This window comes from Oncorhynchus masou, chromosome 13, assembly GCF_036934945.1.
Source record: "Oncorhynchus masou masou isolate Uvic2021 chromosome 13, UVic_Omas_1.1, whole genome shotgun sequence".
Classification (NCBI taxonomy): Eukaryota; Metazoa; Chordata; class Actinopteri; order Salmoniformes; family Salmonidae; genus Oncorhynchus; species Oncorhynchus masou.
In genome coordinates, this window is record NC_088224.1 from 15,867,205 (window position 1) to 15,884,915 (window position 17,711).

The 17,711-nt window shown below is 45.8% G+C and overlaps 1 protein-coding gene and 1 long non-coding RNA gene across 2 annotated transcripts in view; one reads left to right on the top strand and one right to left on the bottom strand.

The window, feature by feature from the left end:
- LOC135551791 (HEPACAM family member 2-like) overlaps positions 1 to 17,711 on the top strand; it is a 45,107-nt gene that overhangs the window by 6,833 nt on the left and 20,563 nt on the right. The gene's annotated exons all lie outside the window — the stretch shown is intronic.
- On the bottom strand, positions 1,445 to 17,496 carry LOC135551355 (uncharacterized). The gene is made up of 3 exons (XR_010457287.1): positions 17,421 to 17,496; positions 3,853 to 4,115; positions 1,445 to 1,520 (listed from the first exon to the last, which is right to left on the bottom strand). It is a non-coding gene; the product is annotated as an uncharacterized LOC135551355 (long non-coding RNA).

Below are 17,711 nucleotides of genomic sequence, written 5' to 3' on the forward strand. Positions count from 1 at the left end.
CGCCACGCTGATCCTCAATAAAGGGGCCCCTCAGGGGTGTGTGCTCAGTCCCCTCCTGTACTCCCTGTTCACTCATGACTGCACGGCAAGGCACGACTCCAACACAATCATTAAGTTTGCTGATGACACAACAGTGGTAGGCCTGATCACTGACAATGATGAGACAGCCTATAGGGAGGAGGTCAGAGACCTGATAATGTGGTGCAAGGACAACAACCTCTCCCTCAACGTGATCAAGACAAAGGAAATGATTGTGGACTACAGGAAAAAAAGGACCGAGCATGCCCTCATTCTCATAAACGGGGCTGAAGTGGAGCAGGTTGAGAGCTTCAAGTTCCTCGGCGTCCACATCACCAGCAAACTAACATGGTCCAAGCACACCAAGACAGATGTGAAGAGGACACAACAAAACCTATTCCACCTCAGGAAACTGAAAATATTTGGCAATGGTCCTCAGATCCTCAAAAGGTTCTACAGCTGCACCATCGAGAGCATCCTAACTGGTTGCATCACTGCCTGGTATGCCAACTGCTCGGCCTCCGACCGCAAGGCACCACAGAGGGTAGTGTGTATGGCCCAGTACATCACCGGGGCCAAGCTTCCTGCCATCCAGGACCTCTATACCAGGCAGTGTCAGAGGAAAGCCATAAAAATGGTCAAAGACTCCAGCCAACCTAGTCATAGACAAGCGGTACCGGAGCACCAAGTCTAGGTCCAAGAGGCTCCTAAACAGCTTCTACACCCAAACCTCAAGTCTCCTGAACAGCTAATCAAATGGCTACCTAGACTATTTGCATTGCCACCCCCCCCCCCACACACACACACACGCTGCTGCTACGCTCTGTTATTATCTATGCATAGACACTTTAATAACTCTGCCTATACAGTGGGACAAAAAAGTATTTAGTCAGCCACCAATTGTGCAAGTTCTTCCACTTAAAAAGATGAGAGAGGCCTGTAATTTTCATCATAGATACACTTCAACTCTGACAGACAAAATGAGAAAAAAAATCCAGAAAATCACATTGTAGGATTTTTAATGAATTTATTTGCAAATTATGGTGGAAAATAAGTAATTGGTCAATAACAAAAGTTTATCTCAATACTTTGTTATATACCCTTTGTTGGCAATGACAGAGGTCAAACGTTTTCTGTAAGTCTTCACAAGGTTTTCACACACTGTTGCTGGTATTTTGGCCCATTCCTCCATGCAGATCTCCTCTAGAGCAGTGATGTTTTGGGGCTGTTGCTGGGCAAACAAGGACTTTCAACTACCTCCAAAGATTTTCTATGGGGTTGAGATCTGGAGACTGGCTAGGCCACTCCAGGACCTTGAAATGCTTCTTATGAAGCCACTCCTTCGTTGCCCGGGCGGTGTGTTTGGGATCATTGTCATGCTGAAAGACCCAGCCACGTTTCATCTTCAATGCCCTTGCTGATGGAAGGAGGTTTTCACTCAAAATCTCACGACACATGGCCCCATTCATTCTTTCCTTTACACGGATCAGTCGTCCTGGTCCCTTTGTAGAAAAACAGCCCCAAAGCAAGATGTACATAATTACCTCAATCAAATGTTATTTCTCACATGCGCCAAATACAACAAGTGTAGAGCTTACAGTGAAATGCAATGCAGTTTTAAGAAAAAGTAAGAGTTAAGAAAATATTTACTAAATAAACAATAAATGAATCCAAATAAAAAAATGTAAAAATAAGAAAAGAGAAAATTGACAAATAAGATTAAAGAACAATCATAAAATAACAGTAACGAGAGTACAGTAAATTCGGAAAGTATTCAGACCCCTTAACTTTTTCAAAATGTTGTTACATAATAGCCTTATTCTAAAATTGATTAAATTAATTTCCCCCTTATCATACACACAATAGCCCTTAATGACAAAGCGAAAACAGGTTTTTAGAATTTTTTGCAAATTTATGAAAAAAAAACCAGACATACCTTATTTACATAAGTATTCAGACGCTTCGCTATGAGACCATTTAAATCCTGTTTCCATTGATGATCCCTAAGATGTTTCTACAACTTGATTGAAGTCCACCTGTGGTAAATCTGGGGAAGGGTTCCAAAAAATATCTGCAGCATTTGAAGGTCCCAAAGAATACAATGGCCTACATCATTCTTAAATGGAAGAGGTTTGGAACCACCAAGACTCTTCCTAGAGCTGGCCGCCCAGCCAAACTGAGCAATCGGGGAGAAGGGCCTTGGTCAGGGAGGTGACCAAGAGCCGGATGGTTACTCTGGCAGAACTCCAGAAGGACAACCATCCCTGCAGCATTCCACCAATCAGGGCCTTATGGTAGAGTGGCCAGACGGAAGCCACTCCTCAGTAAAAGCCACGACAGCTCGCTTGGAGTTTGCCAAAAGCCACATAAAGACTCTTAGACCGTGAGAAACAAGATTCACTGGTCTGATGAAACCAAGAATGAACTCTATTGCCTGAATGCCAAAGGTCATGTCTGGAGGAAACATGCCACTATCCCTAAGGTGAAGCAGGGTGGTGGCAGCATCATGTTGTGGGGATGTTTTTCACCGGCAGGGACTGGGAGACTAGTCAGGATAGAGGCAAAGATGAATGTACAGAGAAATCCTTGATGAAAACCTAACCCTAACCCAGAGCTGTCACGACTCCCACCGAAGGTGGCTCCCCTGCCTGTTCGGGCGGTGCGCGGCGGTCGTCGTCGCCGGTCTACTAGCTGCCACCGATCCCTTTTTCCTTTTCAGTTAGTTTAGTCTTGTTAGCTGCACCTGTTTCTTTTTGTGTTTCTTGATTCTTGTCTATTTAAGCCTGTTAGGCCCGTTTAGGTTTGTGCGGGATTATTTTGTTCTCTGTCAGTTGTGGATGTGTTCTCGTTGTTGTTTTCTCCGGACTGTTTGTCCTGTGTTTGGGCTGGTCAGCGTTATACGCCCTGTAATTTGGCAAGACCGTTTTGTGCCGGAGAATAAATCTTACAAATCACCGAACCCTCTGCTCCTGACTCCTACCCACCACTCCTTGTAACCTGTGACAAGAGCTCTCAGAACCTCACACTAGGGTGAAGGTTCACCTTCTAACAGGATAATGATCCTAAGTACAAAGCCACTCAAAGTCTCTGAATGTCCTCTGGCCCAGCCAGAGTCTGGACTTGGACCCGATCAAACATCTCTGGAGAGACCTGAAAATAGCTGTGCAGCGATGCTCCACATCCAACCTGACAGAGCTTGAGAGGATCTACAGAGAAGAATGGGAGAAACTCCAAGCTTGTAGTGTCATCTTTTAATTTTACCTATATTTAACTAGGCAAGTCAGTTAAGAACAAATTCTTATTTTCAATGACAGCCTATGAACAGTGGGTTAACTGCCTGTTCAGGGGCGGAACAACAGATTTGTACCTTGTCAGCTCGGGGATTTGAACTTGCAAACTTCCGGTTCCTGGTCCAACGCTCTAACCACTAGGCTACCCTGCCACCTCACACCCAAGAAGATTCAAGGCTGTAATCGCTGCCAATGGTGCTTCAACAAAGTACTGAGTAAATGGTCTGAATACTTACAGTATGTAAATGTGATATTTCAGTATTTAAAAAAAAAATACATTTGCAAAAATTTCTGAAACATTTTTTGCTTTGTTGTTATGGGGTATTGTGTGTAGATTGATGATGGAGAAAACGATTTAGTCCATTTTAGAATAAGGCTGTAACGTAACAAAATGTGGAAGAAGTCAAGGGGTCTGAATACTTTCCGAATGCACTGTATAAACAGGAGGTGCTGGTACAGAGTCAATGTGCCGGGGCACAAGTTAGTCGAGGTAATTGAGGTAATATGTACAGTACCAGTCAAAAGTTTGGAGACACCTACTTACTCAAGGGTTTGATGGAGTGCTGCATCAGATGACCTGGCCTCCTCCATCACATGACCTCAACCCAATTTAGATGGTTTGGGATGAGTTTGACCGCAGAGTGAAGGAAAAGCAGTCAACAAGTGCTCTGCATATGTGGGAACTCCTTCAAGACTGTTGCAAATAGTCTATGTTGCCAGTTGGTCAGTGCATGCTCGGAGTACATGTCCTGGTAATTCGTCTGACTCTGCAGCCTTGTGAATGTTTAAAGGTGTTACTCACATCGGCTACGGAGAGCGGGAAGGAATAGGGAATGTGAATTATTATGTGGATTATAATTAATGGTCATTTTTGTAGGAATTGATAAATTTTTTGTCAGGGAAACTCTATTTTCAAAGTGGAAATTACAAACTTAAGCCTTTTTAAACCTCAAATACACTACAGGTTTTAAGTTCTCTTGCGACAGGGTGATCAAATTAAGATCCTCCATCTGTATATGTGAACATGTATATTGTGTGTGTGTGAGCATGTGTGTGTTCATGCGTGTATATGCGTCTGTGCGTCTGTATGTGCGTCTGTGTGGCGTCTGTGTGGTTGTAGAGACAAAACCAATCCCATCTGGCTTGTCTTGCTGAATAGTTTGGTGACAGAGCAGTTAGGCCTGAGCCAAATGACTTCTGGCTGTCTCAGGATGGGTCCCAAATGGTATCCTATTCCCTATATAGTGCACTCCTTTTGACCAGAGCCCTATTGGTGTAATGGACTATGTAGGGAACAGGGTGCCATTGATGACGTAGCCTTCAGTCTGGCGTGCGGCTAATGCTCCAATCTGTATGGGCCACTGCATAGCTGGAAAAACCTTTCTTTGCATTACATCATCCCAGTGAAAACTTGGCCTGGACCACCTGTGTGTTTCCCAACAACACGTTTCTTTCACTGTCGGGCCCTGTCTTCTGAGGAGACCAGGGTAGAGCCATGTGAGGGAGACCCGAGTTATACGTGTGAGTGGATGTGTGTGTGGGCATATATTGTGTGTGTTCGCATTTTGCTTCACCTGCTATAACATCTGTTAAACTGTGTACGACAAATAAACTGTGTGTGTGTTTCTGTGAATGCATTCTATACTATGTATGTTTATTCTATATTAATAGGGAAATGGCTGCACTAAGGACTTGCTTGTAACACCACTGTTGACACAGCCTGTTTTGCCTCACACTTCTGGTGGTGTATGACCTCACTACAGTGGGGGTTATGAGATGATGGGTTGTGTGTGGGAGAGAGATACAGAATGAGAGAGAGACATAGAGAGAGTGTGAGAGAGAGAGAGAGAGAGAGAGAGAGAGAGAGAGAGAGAGAGAGAGAGAGAGAGGAGGAAAGACTGATAGAGGAAATGAGAGAGAGAGGGAATGAGAGAGAGAAAATGAGAGAGAGAGCATGTGTGAGTGTGTGTGTTACATAATCTTCGCAGCAGCCATCCGACAGAGTGTCTCTAAAGAGATCTAGGTGACCAAGGCTGAGGCCCACCACCTGTTGTATAATGTATTTTGTTTCTTTATATCCTTCTTTTAAAGGGAACTATCGCATTCTTTCTGACAGTGTCCATTTCCAGCACAGGGAAAACGCCAGACGTTCACCAAATTAGTGTGTGTGCATGTGTAGTAGAGTGAAGGCCTAGGTAGTGTCGCCACTCTTCTCTGTCCAGAGTTGCTGTCACCGTAGGGAGTGTAGCACTTGCCAGACCAGACTAATAACACGGGTGTTTAACCCTTCACTCCACCCTCTGTCTCCTTTCAGAAACCTTCACTCCACCCTCTGTCTCCACTCAGAACCCTTCACTCCACCCTCTGTCTCCTTTCAGAAACCTTCACTCCACCCTCTGTCACCTCTCAAAACCCTTCATTCTACCCTCTGTCTCCACTCAGAACCCTTCACTACCCTCTGTCTCCTTTCAGAACCCTTCACTCCACCATCTGTCTCCTCTCAAAACCCTTCACTCCACCCTCTGTCTCCACTCAGAACCCTTCACTACCCTCTGTCTCCTTTCAGAACCCTTCACTCCACCATCTGTCTCCTCTCAAAACCCTTCATTCTACCCTCTGTCTCCACTCAGAACCCTTCACTACCCTCTGTCTCCTTTCAGAAACCTTCACTCCACCATCTGTCTCCTCTCAAAACCCTTCACTCCACCCTCTGTCTCCACTCAGAACCCTTCACTACCCTCTGTCTCCTTTCAGAACCCTTCACTCCACCATCTGTCTCCTCTCAAAACCCTTCATTCTACCCTCTGTCTCCACTCAGAACCCTTCACTACCCTCTGTCTCCTCTCAAAACCCTTCACTCCACCATCTGTCTCATCTCAAAACCCTTCATTCTACCCTCTGTCTCCACTCAGAACCCTTCACTACCCTCTGTCTCCTTTCAGAAACCTTCACTCCACTATCTGTCTCCTCTCAAAACCCTTCATTCTACCCTCTGTCTCCATTCAGAACCCTTCACTACCCTCTGTCTCCTTTCAGAAACCTTCACTCCACCATCTGTCTCCACTCAGAACCCTTCACTACCCTCTGTCTCCTTTCAGAAACTTTCACTCCACCATCTGTCTCCACTCAGAACCCTTCACTCTACCCTCTGTCTCCTCTCAGAACCCTTCACTCTACCCTCTGTCTCCTCTCAGAACCCTTCACTCTACCTACCCTCTGTCTCCACTCAGAACCCTTCACTCTACCTACCCTCTGTCTCCTCTCAGAACCCTTCACTCTACCTACCCTCTGTCTCCACTCAGAACCCTTCACTACCCTCTGTCTCCTCTCAGAAACCTTCACTCCACCATCTGTCTCCTCTCAAAACCCTTCATTCTACCCTCTGTCTCCATTCAGAAACCTTCACTACCCTCTGTCTCCTTTCAGAAACTTTCACTCCACCATCTGTCTCCACTCAGAACCCTTCACTACACTCTGTCTCCTTTCAGAAACTTTCACTCCACCCTCTGTCTCCACTCAGAACCCTTCACTCCACCCTCTGTCTCCACTCAGAACCCTTCACTCCACCCTCTGTCTCCTCTCAGAACCCTTCACTACCCTCTGTCTCCTTTCAGAACCCTTCACTCCATCCTCTGTCTCCACTCAGAACCCTTCACTCCACCCTCTGTCTCCTTTCAGAAACTTTCACTCCACCCTCTGTCTCCACTCAGAAACCTTCACTCCACCCTCTGTCTCCACTCAGAACCCTTCACTCCACCCTCTGTCTCCTCTCAGAACCCTTCACTCCACCCTCTGTCTCCACTCAGAACCCTTCACTCTACCCTCTGTCTCCTCTCAGAACCCTTCACTCCACCCTCTGTCTCCTCTCAGAACCCTTCACTCTACCCTCTGTCTCCTCTCAGAACCCTTCACTCCACCCTCTGTCTCCTTTCAGAACCCTTCACTCCACCCTCTGTCTCCACTCAGAACCCTTCACTCCACCCTCTGTCTCCTCTCAGAACCCTTCATTCCACCCTCTGTCTCCTCATAGGAACCCCTTCACTCCACCCTCTGTCTCCTCTCAGAACCCTTCACTCCACCCTCTGTCTCCTCTCAGAACCCTTCACTCCACCCTCTGTCTCCTCTCAGAACCCTTCACTCCACCCTCTGTCTCCACTCAGAACCCTTCACTCCACCCTCTGTCTCCTCTCAGAACCCTTCACTCCACCCTCTGTCTCCACTCAGAACCCTTCACTCCACCCTCTGTCTCCACTCAGAACCCTTCACTCTACCCTCTGTCTCCACTCAGAACCCTTCACTCCACCCTCTGTCTCCACTCAGAACCCTTCACTCCACCCTCTGTCTCCACTCAGAACCCTTCACTCTACCCTCTGTCTCCTCTCAGAACCCTTCACTCCACCCTCTGTCGTCTCCTCTCAGAACCCTTCACTCTACCCTCTGTCTCCACTCAGAACCCTTCACTCTACCCTCTGTCTCCTCTCAGAAACCTTCACCTCACCCTCTGTCTCCTCATAGGAACCCCTTCACTCCACCCTCTGTCTCAACTCAGAACCCTTCACTCTACCCTCTGTCTCCTCTCAGAACCCTTCACTCTACCCTCTGTCTCCTCTCAGAAACCTTCACCTCACCCTCTGTCTCCTCATAGGAACCCCTTCACTCCACCCTCTGTCTCCTCTCAGAACCCTTCACCTCACCCTCTGTCTCCTCTCAGAACCCTTCACCTCACCCTCTGTCTCCTCTTAGAACCCTTCACCTCACCCTCTGTCTCCTCTCAGAACCCTTCACCTCACCCTCTGTCTCCTCTCAGAACCCTTCACCTCACCCTCTGTCTCCTCTCAGAACCCTTCACCTCACCCTCTGTCTCCTCTCAGAACCCTTCACCTCACCCTCTGTCTCCTCTCAGAACCCTTCACCTCACCCTCTGTCTCCTCTTAGAACCCTTCACCTCACCCTCTGTCTCCTCTCAGAGCCCCTTTCTGCCTTCAGCCTTTTAGTTGGGTCAAAAGAAATAAAGAACTGACTTGTGAGCCTATAACAAGTCGGCTTATCTAGTATGACAATTTCTATGTAACAGTGCAGGAAAAGTGATTATTCCTCAATGTCTGTGGAAGGAAAACCATGACATCATGATAAGGGTGTATTGTAATAATAATATATGATAAATGACTGTACATAAAAGGCCACTACACCAAACAACATGGTCCTAATGACATGCAGTAGTTATGCATATTTCTGACAGACAATATATTGTATTGAGGGAGTGCTAGATGTGAGAAAGTCAAGCTGAGACTCAGTACTGTGGTTCAGTACTGTGGATGAGAACAGAAGAGGATCTGAGTTATTTGGAAGCAGGATTTGACATCGTCTACTTCCTGTCATTGGCCCGGTCGTAGGTCACATGGTGAGTGCGTGGGCAAGATAGCTGAGGGAACGTGGAATGTGTTAAAGGGGCGAGGCTCGTATGCAGTGCAGACGCCATTGTTGCTGCACACTAACCCTGTATTAACACACACACACACACACACACACACACACACACACACACACACACACACACACACACACACACACACACACACACACACACACACACACACACACACACACACACACACACACACACACACACACACACACACACACACACACACACACACACCAAGTGCGAGTGAGCAGTGAATAATGCTGATGTATTCTCACATAGCCAAAGTGCTAATGTTCACATTAGTTAAGCATTCTGGTTCTGAGGTGCAGGAGCGTGAGATATGGAGCGATACAGAGGGTCGCTAGTTGGTTCAAAGTTTGAGGGGTCAGGAAGTTTGTCCCTAAACAGCTGCAGAGGAATGATATTCATGTAGGCAGGTACACGCCCACACACACATACACATGCTGTGTCTTGCATCGTGTGTCCAGCACTCAACTCTTTCCCACTGTTATAAATCACCTCTTGATGAATGAAAGTGTGCCACCCAATGATATCGCTCAGAGGCTATGTAGACATCTCCGCCCCCTTTCTCTAGCATAGAAACACGAGCACCCTCTCTCTCTCCCTACTCCACTCCTTCTCTCTCTGTCTCACACAAAGTCCACTGTATCTCTATATGTAGACATTGGGTTTGGCTTGCTCCAATATCTTTTGGCCATTTTATGGGTGTCATTGATATCAAGACATCCTCTTACAGAAAGCCTCCAACATAAGTGTGGGAAAGGTTCAGGATTTGGGTTAGGGTTAGGGTTAGGGTTACAGGTTGAGGTGAGGGTTAGGGGTTAGGGTTACAGGTTGAGGTGAGGGTTAGGGGTTAGGGTTACAGGTTGAGGTGAGGGATAGGGGTTAGGGTTACAGTTTGAGGTGAGGGTTAGGGGTTAGGGTTACAGGTTGAGGTGAGGGTTAGGGGTTAGGGTTACAGGTTGAGGTGAGGGTTAGGGGTTAGGGTTACAGGTTGAGGTGAGGGATAGGGGTTAGGGTTACAGTTTGAGGTGAGGGTTAGGGGTTAGGGTTACAGGTTGAGGTGAGGGTTAGGGGTTAGGGTTACAGGTTGAGGTGAGAGTTAGGAGTTAGGGTTACAGGTTGAGGTGAGGGTTAGGGGTTAGGAGTTAGGGTAAGGGTTACAGGTTGAGGTGAGGGTTAGGGGTTAGGGTCAGGAGTTAGGGTTAGGGTTACAGGTTGAGGTGAGGGTTAGGGGTTAGGGTTAGGAGTTAGGGTTAGGGTTAGGGTTAGGGGTTAGGATTATGGGTTAGGGTTAGGGTTAGGGTTAGGAGTTAGGGTTAGGAGTTAGGGTTAGGGGTTAGGATTATGGGTTAGGGTTAGGGGTTAGGGTTAGGGTTAGGGTTAGGGTTAGGGGTTAAGGTTAGGGTTAGGAGTTAGGGTTAGGGGTTAGGATTATGGGTTAGGGGTTAAGGTTAGGGTTAGGATTTAGGGTTAGGGATATGGGTTAGGATTAGGGTTAGGGGTTAAGGTTATGGTTAGGAGTTAGGGTTAGGGGTTAGGGGTTAGGATTATGGGTTAGGGTTAGGGGTTAAGGTTAGGGTTAGGAGTTAGGGTTAGGGATATGGGTTAGGATTAGGGTTAGGGGTTAGGGGTTAGCATTAGGGATTAGGGGTTTTCGTTAGGGGTTGGGGTTAGGGTTAGGGGTTAGGGTTAGGGGTTAGGGGTTAGGGAAAATCAGATTTTGAATGGAAATTCTTTAGGTCCCCATGAGGATAGAAGAACATAATGTGTGTTTGCGTGTGTGTTCGTCTGTGTCCATTCACACAATTAAGTTTTAGGGTGCAATAGGGCTTGTCGTTAACCCTAGAACCCCATTTGGGGATAGAGTAAAATAAATGGGGTTTTAGGATTAGCAGCACACCACTGACACCCCATCTCACTGTAAGGACCCATCAGGAAGAGATTTTGCCTTGCCTTCCTCCCATCTCCACAAGGCTCAGGGCCCTTCTCTCTCTCTCTCTCTCTCTCTCTCTCTGTCTCTTCTCCCTCTCTCTCTCTCTCTCTCTCTAGGAATCTCTCTGTCTCTCTCTCTGTCTCTTCCATCTAAGAATATCTCTTTCTCTGTCTCTCTCTCTGTCTCTCTCTACTCTTCCCCAGATCTGTCGACACTCTCTGTCTCTCTCTCTGTCAAACCTCTTAGGGTGCACTCTCTCTGTGGGACCTCTAGATCTGTCTCTCTCCTCTCTCCAATCTCTTCTCTTTCTGTCTGTTAGGGTGGATTATGTGGGTTATGTGCTGCCTGCCTGCGTCAGTGCCTGGGTTGAGTGCCTGCAGCTGAGCTGGAGGGTCTGTCTATCAGAGTGTAGTTGGCTCAGTGAGGTTAGTGTGGCAGGCAGCAGGTTACGTTGTAACCTTATTCTAAAATGGGTTATTTTATTCAAATGTTTGCAAATTTATAAAATTTATAAAAATAGTAATAATTGTAATAGCACAAATCAATTCAGTTTAAGGGCTTTATTGGCACGGAAAACATAGTCTGCTTCACCATAGGGGTGATGCCAGGCTTGGGTCCAGATGTGACGCTTGGCATTCAGGTTAAAAGTTCAATTTTGGTTTCATCAGACCAGAGAATCTTGTTTCTCATGGGCTGAGAGTTTTAGGTTGGCCAACTCCAAGATCTCGGGCTGTCATGTGCCTACTGGTTTCCGTCTGGCCACTACCATAAAGACCTGATTGGTGGAGTGCTGCAGAGATGGTTGTCCTTCTGGAAGGTTCTCCCATCTCCACAGAGGAACTCTGGAGATCGTCAGAGTGATTATCGGGTTCTTGGTCACCTCCCTGACCGAGGCCCTTCTCCCCGATTGCTAACCCAGACGGACAGCTCTAGTGAATAGTCTTGGTCCTTCCAAATTTCTTCCATTTAAGAATGATGGAGGCCACTGTTTTTTTGGGACCTTAAATGCTCAGAGTGAAATTACCCTTCCCCAGATCTGTGGGAACAATCCTGTCTCAGAGCTCCAAGGACAAACCTTTCAACCTCATCGCTTGATTTTTGCCCTGACATGCACTGTCAACTGTGGGACCATGTGTATGCCTAACAAATCATGACCAAATCAATTAACCAGCTGTTGGTAACAACTGACCAAGATCTAGTTCTGTTAAACATCTGACCAAGATGATCAATGTGATTAAACAGGACAACTGACCAAGATTGCCAGTCTCATTGCTGACCAAGGAGTGATTATAAGCCAGCTGTTGGGTAACAACAGACCAAGATCTCAGAGTGTGATCATATCTCAACCATTGGGTAACAACAGACCAAGATCTCAGAGTGTGATCATATCTCAACCATTGGGTAACAACAGACCAAGATCTCAGAGTGTGATCTCAACCATTGGGTAACAACAGACCAACCTCATCTCAACCATTGGGTAACAACAGACCATCTCAGAGTGTGATTATAAGCCAGCTGTTGGGTAACAACAGACCAAGGCCTCAGAGTGTGATTATGCCAGCTGTTGGGTAACAACTGACCAAGATCTCTCCAGCTGTTGGGTAACAACAGACCAAGATCTCAGAGTGTGATTATAAGCCAGCTGTTGGGTAACAACTGACCAAGATCTCAGAGTGTGATTATAAGCCAGCTGTTGGGTAACAACAGACCAAGATCTCAGAGTGTGATTATAAGCCAGCTGTTGGATAACAACAGACCAAGATCTCAGAGTGTGATTATAAGCCAGCTGTTGGGTAACAACTCACCAAGATCTCAGAGTGTGATCATATCTCAACCATTGGGTAACAACAGACCAAGATCTCAGAGTTTGATTATGCCATCTCAGACCAAGATCTCAGAGTGTGATTATAAGCCAGCTGTTGGGTAACAACAGACCAAGATCTCAGAGTGTGATTATAAGCCAGCTGTTGGGTAACAACAGACCATGATCTCAGAGTGTGATTATAAGCCAGCTGTTGGGTAACAACTGACCAAGATCTCAGAGTGTGATTATAAGCCAGCTGTTGGGTAACAACTGACCAAGGTCTCAGAGTGTGATTATCTGGGTAACAACTGACCAAGGCCCCAGTGTGTGATTATCTGTCTCTGACCAAGATCTCAGAGTGTGATTATGTCTCTGTTGGTTAACAACTGACCAAGATCTCAGAGTGTGATTATAAGCCAGCTGTTGGGTAACAACTCTGTGATTATAAGCCAGCTGTGGGTAACAACTGACCAAGATCTCTGTGATTATAAGCCAGCTGTTGGGTAACAACTGACCAAGATCTCAGAGTGTGATTATAAGCCTCTGTTGGGTAACAACTGACCAAGATCTCAGAGTGTGATAGCCAGCTGTTGGGTAACAACAGACCAAGATCTCTCTGTGATCATATCTCAACCATTGGGTAACAACAGACCAAGATCTCAGAGTGTGATCATATCTCAACCATTGGGTAACTCTCTCTCAGAGTGTATCTATAAGCCATTCTGTCAGACCTCTCAGAGTGTGATCATCTCTCAACCATTGGGTAACAACAGACCAAGATCTCAGAGTGTGATTATAAGCCTTGTTGGGTAACAACAGACCAAGATCTCAGAGTTGATTATAAGCCAGCTGTTGGGTAACAACTGACCAAGATCTCAGAGTTGATTATAAGCCAGGCTGTTGGGTAACAACAGACCCTCAGAGTGTGATTATAAGCCAGCTGTGGGTAACAACTGACCAAGGCCTCAGAGTGTGATTATAAGCCAGCTGTTGGGTAACAACTGATCTCAGAGTGTGATTATAAGCCAGCTGTTGGGTGCCTGCCTCAGAGATTATAAGCCAGCTGTGGGTAACAACTGACCAAGATCTCAGAGTGTGATTATAAGAGCTGTTGGGAGGCTCTGATTATCTGTTGGGTAACAACTGACCTATCTCAGAGTGTGATTATAGCTCTGGGTAACAACTGACCAAGATCTCAGAGTGGATTATAGTGTTGGGTAACAACTGACCAAGGCAGAGTGTGATTATAAGCCAGCTGTTGGGTAACAACAGACCAAGGCCTCATGTTTGATTTAAGCCAGCTGTTGGGTAACCAAGATCTCAGAGTTGATTAAAATGTTGATTAACAACTTATTTTGATTCAAAGCTGTTTTGACCAAGATCTCAGAGTTGATTAAAGCCAGCTGTTTATGACCAAGAAGAATTATAAGCCATAACAACTGACCAAGATCAGAGTGTGATTATAAGCCACAAACAGACCAAATTCAGAGTGTGATTATAAGCCAGCTGTTTAACAACAGACCAAGATCTTGTGATTATAAGCCACGGAAAACCATAGTCTGCTTCACCATTGGGTGAAGATGTCAGAGTTTGATTATAAGCCAGCTGTTTCCAAGATCCAGATGTGAAGCCTTGGGGACCAAGATTCAGTGGCCTAGAAAGATTCAGAGTGTGATTTGCTGTTGGGTAACAACTGACCAAGATCTCAGAGTGTGATTATAAGCCAGCTGTTGGGTAACAACTGACCAAGATCTGCTGTTCAACAACTGACCAAGGCCCCAGTGTGTGATTATAAGCCAGCTGTTGGGTAACAACTGAGAGTGTGATTATCAGCTGTTGGGGTGCTCTGTGATTTGGCCAACTGACCAAGATCTCAGAGGATTGTCATGTGTAACCTGACCAAGATCTCAGAGTGTGATTATAAGCCAGCTGTTGGGTAACAACTCCCATCTGATTATAAGCCACTGTTGGGTAAGACCAAGGCCCCAGAGTGGATTATAAGCCAGCTGTTGGGTAACAACAGACCAAGTGAGATGGATTATGCCAGCTGTTTCTGACCAAGATCTCCACAGAGTGTGATTATAAGCCAGCTGTTGGGTAACAACTGACCAAGATCTCAGAGTGTGATTATAAGCCCTGTTGGGTAACAACTGACCAAGCCCTTCTCCGATTGCTCAGTTTACCCAAGATCTCGGACAGCTCTAGAATAGTCTTGGTCCTTCCAAATTTCTTCCATTTAAGAATGATGGAGGCCACAGAGTGTGATTTTTTTAACGGACCAAGATCTCTGATCATAATGCTGTTGCAGACAAGATTTTTATACCTGTTGGGTAACAACCCCAGATCTGATTATAATCTCCGACAACAGACCAAGATGTCAGAGTTTGATTATCAGCCAGCTCCAAGGACAAACCAGCTGTTTCAACCCAAGATCGCTTGTGTTTATGCCTGTTGGGTAACAACTGACATCACTGTCAACTCCAGTGGGACCATAAGACAGGTGTTGCCTAACAAATCATGTCCAATCAATTGAATTTGACCACTGGTGTGATTATCCAGCTGTTGGGTCAAGTTCTGTAAACTGACCAAGATCTCAGAGTGATTATGATCAATGTAACAACTGACCAAGATCTCAGAGTGTGATTATACCAGCTGTTGGGTAACCAACTGACCAAGATCTCAAGTGTGATTATAAGCCAGCTGTTGGGTAACAACTGACCAAGATCTCAGAGTGTGATTATAAGCCAGCTGTTGGGTAACAACTGACCAAGATCTCAGTGTGATTCAACCATTGGGTAACAACAGACCAAGATCTTGAGTCTCATTGCAAAACCATTGGGTCTGAATAACCCAACCATTGGATAACAACAGACCAAGATCTCAGAGTGTGATCATAGCCCAACTGTTGGGTAACAACAGACCAAGATCTCAGAGTGTGATCATATCTAAGCCACTGTTGGGTAACAACAGACCAAGATCTCAGAGTGTGAGTGTGATCATATCTCAGAGTGTGATTATAAGCCAACTGTTGGGTAACAACAGACCAAGACTCAAGTGTGATTATAACAACTGACCATTCAGAGTGTGATTATAAGCCAGCTGTTGGGTAACAACAGACCAAGATCTCAGAGTGTGATTATAAGCCAGCTGTTGGGTAACAACAGACCAAGGCCCCAGAGTGTGATCATATCTCAACCATTGGGTAACAACAGACCAAGATCCCAGAGTGTGATCATATCCCAACCGTTGGGTAACAACAGACCAAGATCTCAGAGTGTGATTATAAGCCAGCTGTTGGGTAACAACAGACCAAGATCCCAGAGTGTGATCATATCCCAACCGTTGGGTAACAACAGACCAAGATCTCATAGTGTGATTATAAGCCAGCTGTTGGGTAACAACTGACCAAGATCTCAGAGTGTGATTATAAGCCAGCTGTTGGGTAACAACAGACCAAGATCTCAGAGTGTGATCATATCTCAACCATTGGGTAACAACAGACCAAGATCTCAGAGTGTGATCATATCTCAACCATTGGGTAACAACAGACCAAGATCTCAGAGTGTGATCATATCTCAACCATTGGGTAACAACAGACCAAGATCTCAGAGTGTGATTATAAGCCAGCTGTTGGGTAACAACTGACCAAGATCTCAGAGTGTGATTATAAGCCAGCTGTTGGGTAACAACTGACCAAGATCTCAGAGTGTGATTATAAGCCAGCTGTTGGGTAACAACTGACCAAGGCCTCAGAGTGTGATTATAAGCCAGCTGTTGGGTAACAACTGACCAAGGTCTCAGAGTGTGATTATAAGCCAGCTGTTGGGTAACAACTGACCAAGGCCTCAGAGTGTGATTATAAGCCAGCTGTTGGGTAACAACTGACCAAGATCTCAGAGTGTGATTATAAGCCAGCTGTTGGGTAACAACAGACCAAGGCCCCAGAGTGTGATTATAAGCCAGCTGTTGGGTAACAACAGACCAAGATCTCAGAGTGTGATTATAAGCCAGCTGTTGGGTAACAACTGACCAAGATCTCAGAGTGTGATTATAAGCCAGCTGTTGGGTAACAACTGACAAAGATCTCAGAGTGTGATTATAAGCCAGCTGTTGGGTAACAACAGACCAAGATCTCAGAGTGTGATTATAAGCCAGCTGTTGGGTAACAACTGACCAAGATCTCAGAGTGTGATTATAAGCCAGCTGTTGGGTAACAACTGACCAAGATCTCAGAGTGTGATTATAAGCCAGCTGTTGGGAAACAACAGAACAAGGCCCCAGAGTGTGATTATAAGCCAGCTGTTGGGTAACAACAGACCAAGATCTCAGAGTGTGATTATAAGCCAGCTGTTGGGTAACAACTGACCAAGATCTCATAGTGTGATTATAAGCCAGCTGTTGGGTAACAACTGACCAAGATCTCATAGTGTGATTATAAGCCAGCTGTTGGGTAACAACTGACCAAGATCTCAGAGTGTGATTATAAGCCAGCTGTTGGGAAACAACAGAACAAGGCCCCAGAGTGTGATTATAAGCCAGCTGTTGGGTAACAACAGACCAAGATCTCAGAGTGTGATTATAAGCCAGCTGTTGGGTAACAACTGACCAAGATCTCAGAGTGTGATTATAAGCCAGCTGTTGGGTAACAACTGACCAAGATCTCAGAGTGTGATTATAAGCCAGCTGTTGGGTAACAACTGACCAAGATCTCAGAGTGCGATTATAAGCCAGCTGTTGGGTAACAACTGACCAAGATCTCAGAGTGTGATTATAAGCCAGCTGTTGGGTAACAACTGACCAAGATCTCAGAGTGTGATTATAAGCCATACAGCCGGTGAGCCCGTATTTATAAAGTGTCTCCAAGCAGCAGGGGATGATATACTGTCAGTTTTGCCTTTAAATTTAGATGATAATGAATAAGATTACCTGGACGGGGGGAGGAGACACTTTGTGAATTCAGCTACTCGACCTCTTCATGATGTCATAACAGTCACCCTCATACATTATCCACTCAGGTATAATGGAAAAGGCAGAGAATGTATCAACCTGGAGGCTGCTGAGGGGAGAACGACTCATAATAATGTCTGGAATGGAACAAAGAGAACGGCATCAAAGACCCGGAAACCATGGAAACCATGTGCTTGATATCTTTGATACCGTTCCACTGATTCCGCTCCAGCCTTTATCACAAGCCCATCCCCCCCAACCTCCTGTGGT